Here is a 5775-nt window from a genome sequence, read left to right on the forward strand (position 1 = left end):
AGGGAAAGTATTTATCTCAGTTCTGCAGGTGCTGATCCAGAAATGCCTCCAGCATCATTTTCAGAGTCCCAGTAATTCTCTCCTTGGTCTGCAGGTGATTTACAGAGGCCTAGACGTGCCTGGCTCCACATTTCTTGTGCAGTAGGACTGGCACCTGGTCAGTGAGGAGGCCTCTCAGCTGAAAGCTGGTGGCAGAGCAGGGGCAGTGAAGTCTCTTCTTGATGTGTTGAATCCCTTGATGTCCCAAGAGAGAAACATCATGGGCCAAGCATACACCTCAAATGATACCTCTTGGGAAACACCTTGATGCCTCCTTCCTGTCTCCTGATCCTCCAACATGCAGTTTCTCCGGGAGGCACCTGTTCCCTGTAAAGAGACCTGGTCTCCCATAGGGAACTCTCCCTGCAGCTGTTCCCTGCTGTTTTTGTGCCCCCACCTCCCCTCCATCCTCCCCACGTGCACACATGCAGTGCCCAGTTGCCTCCTCTGAGTTACACTGCTGCCTGCCTAAAGGACTCTGACCCAGACCCATTGTACACAAGTTCACCGGCCGGCGGGTGGGTTGTGCTCGGATCCAGAGGATTCAGAGGTGTCGCATGTTAAAGCCTTTCATGGGCCCCAAAGCTTTGTCCTGTGGCCCTCAGGAGTCAGTTCAAATATAAGCAGTAGGACCTGCTCGGCCTGGCCGTAGTTCTGAGCTTAGCCCGCTTCATCCACTCCATCTCGTGCCTTAGGACCCAGCAGGGAAGCAAGACCCCATGGCCAGTCTGGAGGGCAAATCTCTGGCTAATGCCACATGCTCTCAAAAGCAGCATGCAGGGGTAGTTGCATAGATCATCCTAATTTAGGCTCTAAGCCCCCTTGAAGGCTGGTTACTGCTTACTGGTTCACATGCCCCATTGTTCCTTGATTTCTCCAGCTCTGATTTGTGTCTCCCTCACTCACACCTCATACTCCTCCAGTTTCCATTGCCAGAGCTCCATTTTAAGGTCCTCCACCCAAAGCTCCTTCTCTCAGCATTGGCCTCTGCCACACCAACCCTGGGTTAGACAAAGTGGCTCATGAAGAAGCCTGACTGCTAAGGCCATTGACAATGCTGTCCTTCCCAGACAACCTGCTTCCTTCCCAGACGTATTTCCCTCCTCTGCTGGTGAATGGGGCTGCTGTCCTGGAGCCTGGCCATGGCTCTGGGCCTGGCTGCTCTTATCAAGGTGGCTGACCAGCTGTGTTGGTTGTCTTTCCAACTCTCCTAAATGTTGAAGCTTCTGTCCTGGTCTTTGCCTCGGCTTCCCTCTGCGGCTGCAATTGCTGCTTGAAAGGCACCAGAGGTCACACTCACTTAGGTTTTTTTTAACACTTAGGTTTGCTAAGTCAAGTTCCAGACCATTAAGAGTTAGAATTAAAACTCATGAGGTTGTTGTTTATATATATAAATGAAAATGGTGTCCTTTTAGTCTTCTGCTGGTATTTGAGCCAATAAGGCTCATGCTTTGAAGCTTTTTGCTACAGTGCTCAGGGCTAAAGACTTTCCCTTTCCATATGAAAGCAAAGAGTCCCTCATAATCACATGGCTTGAGGAACCGGGGCTTAAAGAAATTAGAAAACCTAGTGAGACTTGTGATAAACAGCCATGAATTAGCAATCCTGCAGGACTGGGACCTTTAACTTCACTGGGCCTTTCTTGATATGGAGAGCTTGTATGAATTTACTTTTTATTTATAAACTGGCTTGTCTTCTGACCACACACACATGTGAAAATTTGACCTCCTACTCTCCCATTCTGCTGCAATGTTTTGAGAATATAGGCCCAGCTTTTCAGAGGTATTCAGGTGCTTAAGTCCTATCATTTTCAACAGCTAGGCATCTAAAATACCTTTGTGAATACGGGCCCGCTTTACTAAGAGAAAGGATCAATGGATAATAAACAGCAGCTATGGATCAGGAACCACCCTGACCTGGTTTCTAACCTGCTTTATTGCTCTGCCTTAAGTGATATGTTTAGTGAAAAAGCCACATATTAAAATAACCTCTCTCTTTTTAATAAGCCAACTTGCACACAGTCCAAGCACCTCCAGTCCACACTGTAGCATCTTCAGCCACAGCATCAGCTCTTCGAGGATCTCCATCTCTATTAAACAAGGAACCCAATGGGAAATTCTGGTGCTCCAAAGTAATTTTTTTTATGAGACATGTTCATGGCCAGGGGCCATAGTGAATTACTGCAGTAACCTGTCCTTTCGGCAGGAATAGTCTTGAACTTGGGTAGGTTACGCATAAAATAGAGGGGGAGGAGGGTTCAACCCAGTCTCCAGTAGATGACAGTCAACATTACAAACCTTCTGTGGGTCTCCGATAAAATAAGAGTCCCTGCCCTGAAAGTGCAGTGTTACAGGCCTGGTATGTCGTCTATGAATCTGAATAGGAAGTTTCTCCCTGAAGGGATGTGGGCAGTGGTGTCCCCCAAGGCTTGGTCCTTGGACCAGTACTGTTCAATATCTTCATCAGCAATTTGGACGAAGGTGTTGAAAGCACCTTGTTCAAATTCGCAGATGACACTAAACTATGGAGCATAGTAAACACACTGGAGGGCAGGGAGTGAATTCAGGCAGATTTGGACAGACTGGGGAAGTGGGCGGATCAGAATAGGATGCAATTCAACAAGGATAGATGGAAGGTGTTGCACCTGGGGAGAAAGACTCTCCAACACACCTCTAGATGGGGGGCACCATTATGAGCACCGCAACAGTGGAAAGACATCTCGGAGTCCTGGTTGACGCAAAAATGAACATGAGTCACCAGTGCGACAAGGTCATAAGCAAGGCTAACCGCACTCTTTCTTGCATCACCAGGAGTATCACGAGCAGGTCTAGGGTGGTGATACTTCCCCTCTATGCAGCATTGGTCAGGCCGCAGATGGAGTACTGCATCCAGTTTCGGGTGCCGCACTTCAAGAGGGATGTGGATAACCTTGAGAGAGTTCATAGATTCATAGATGCAGGGCCAGAAGGGACCTAAGTAGATCATCAAGTCTGACCCCCTGCCCTGGGCAGGAGGGAATACTGGGCTCATATGACCCCAGCTAGGTAATTATCAAGCCTCCTCTTAAAACCCCCCCAAGGTAGGAGCCAGCACCACTTCCCTTGGAAGTTGGTTCTAGATCCTGGCCGCCCTAACTGTGAAGCAGCACCTCCTAATGTCTAGTCTGAACCTACTCTCAAACAACTTACGTTCAGTAGCGTTCAGAGAAGGGCTACTCATATGATTGAGGGCCTGCAGGTAAGACCCTATGAAGACAGACTGAAGGACCTGAATCTCTTCAGCCTCCACAAGAGAAGACTGAGAGGTGATCTTGTGGCTGCCTACAAACTCATTGGGGTGGGGGGAGCAGCAGGGAATAGGGGGAACTCTGTTTACCAGGACGTCCCTCGGGGTTACCAGAAATAATGGCCATGAACTGAAGGAGAATAGATTTAGATTGAACATAAGGAAGAAATTCTTTACGGTAAGGGTTGCCAAAATATTGGATGGGCTTCCAAGGGAGGTGGTGCTTTCCCCTACCCTGGAGGTGTTCAAGAGGAGATTAGACAGGCATCTGGCTGTGGTTACCTAACCCCAGCACTCGGCATCTGGCTGGGGTTACCTAACCCCAGTGCTCTTTCCTGCCTGGAGCAGGGGGTAGGACTCGATGATCTGCCAGGTCCCTTCCGACTCTAGAAATCTCTGAAATCTATGAAATCTAAGAGAGCCATGGAGGGCCTACTCCACAGCCCACTGAAGTGAGAGAGAGCACTTGGAAGATCATCTTTTCCCTTTAGAGCTTTTGTGCTTTTTGCTGGAATAAATAAGCCCGGTCTCAGGATCACGGGCAGATCTAGGATGTTGAAAAGAGGGGTGCAGGTGGCATGGCGTGTCATCACGTATAACACAATATATATTTTTCCAGTTAAAGAGAAACTATAAGCTTTACTAATATGCCAAGGTGCTGGCACAATATTATTCAGTTTAAGATCAAAGCAAAAACATATATAACTATTGACATGTGCACTAATTTGCTAGGGCATATATAGAATTTTTAAAACACCACAACAAACTAGGCAAAAAAGCATCTAAATAGTCAAAGGCTATTGCATCATTAGTTTGGTAGTCATTATAGTTAAATGTGTCTCTTATTCAGATTCATGAAAGAAAAATCTAGCTTGCCTGACTGTCATGACTAGCTCCAATGCGTCATTGTCAGGCATTTCTACACCCGAGGTAATATCATACCTAAGTGAAGGCTGTTAGCTAGAGCTAAAAACAGTCTGCTGGGTTAGAGAAGAGAGACATTACAAGGAATGGCTCACAGACAGCAAAATTGCATAGGAAGGAATAGTTTGAATAGTGCAACTTCAAGACTGTTAAAAGGATTGGGGGTCATTAACATCTGTGGAGTGGAGACAAAGTAGGAATCAGGGAGATGATAATGAGTCATGAAGTCAATTGACTCTCTCAGCACTGCCTGAATAGAAATGCCACTACCCACCCCAGGCAGTTGGTTTTAAAGATTTAAAAAAGGGCTGTGGGGGTGCAACTGCATCCCTGACACCCCACACTCCCTCTCCCACCCAGATCCACCCCCTGATCAGGCTTACAGAAGTGCTGCAAAGAAGTGCAGTCCTAACTGCATATACTAGGCTCATTTTAATCAGCAGACAAGAGAGAGGTAGGAAAGAGAAAAAATAAGGTACAGAAGGAAAAGGTAGCACAAGGAAATGGGGATGGAAAGCGCCCCAGTCTCATGTTCTGGTATTATTCATTATTTCGATTGGCGGCAGCAAAGTCATCTGGGTTCCTTGCTTTGATCAGGACTAAAAACATGCAATAAGGTTTGGTCCTGGGGCCTTAAGAGATGGTGGGTCTGGCTGCCATAAGGAGAATCCTCACTCCTTTCAGCCCACCTGTTCTCTTGATCTTGCTATGACATTAAAGATCCAGGAAAGTGAGTGATGGGCAGAAGATCACCCTACTCTCATTATTTTGTTCACCAATTAGGCCTAAGATCTGACACCATTGATTTCTCATCCTGTGCACTTCCTGCTCCCTAGGTATGATCTTCACACTGCTCTTGGGTGCTTTTGTTTATCAGCTCAAAGCCAAGGCTTCTACACAACACATTTCTGGAGCCATGTCTGAGCTCTCCCTAGAGATATTCAGGCCTGTGGTTTTGCTTAAAATACATCTCCAGGGTTGCTCAATCTGGTTCTGCATTATTTATACTGGCCATTAGGGCTGTGCAAAGCTTTGGATCATGATTCGGATTTGGAGATGATTTGGATGATTCACAGGCTGAATCTATGAATCCAAATCAAATGACTGGAAGCTCTAGGCTTTCCGAGTCGATTTGGAGCTTCTGAATCGATTCAGAAAAGATTTGGAGATTTAGCCATAGGGTATAATGGGGAATCAATGAAATAGCTATAACTTTGTTGTTTTTTGGCTGATTCAGATGAAACTTGCAGGGATTATAGCCTCTGCTGAGAGCATGATGCATTTCAAGGTGATAGGTGCAGGGGTCTCTGGGAAACTGCACCCCAACGTTCTGAAAGCAAAACTCGTGTCACGTGTGTGTTAAGCCACAGTGGGGTGAAAACTGCAGAGATGGTAGCTCTTGCTGCAGGCCTGGCTGCTAAGCTGCTGTGTTACCAATCAATCATGATTCACTCAGGGACCAGCTCAATACACAGTAGCTAGCTAGTAGCTACTAGATAACGAGTTAATGAGCAAGGATTAACACCT

The sequence above is a fragment of the Alligator sinensis genome, unplaced genomic scaffold (assembly GCF_000455745.1).
Source record: "Alligator sinensis unplaced genomic scaffold, ASM45574v1 scaffold609_2, whole genome shotgun sequence".
NCBI classification, from domain to species: domain Eukaryota; kingdom Metazoa; phylum Chordata; order Crocodylia; family Alligatoridae; genus Alligator; species Alligator sinensis.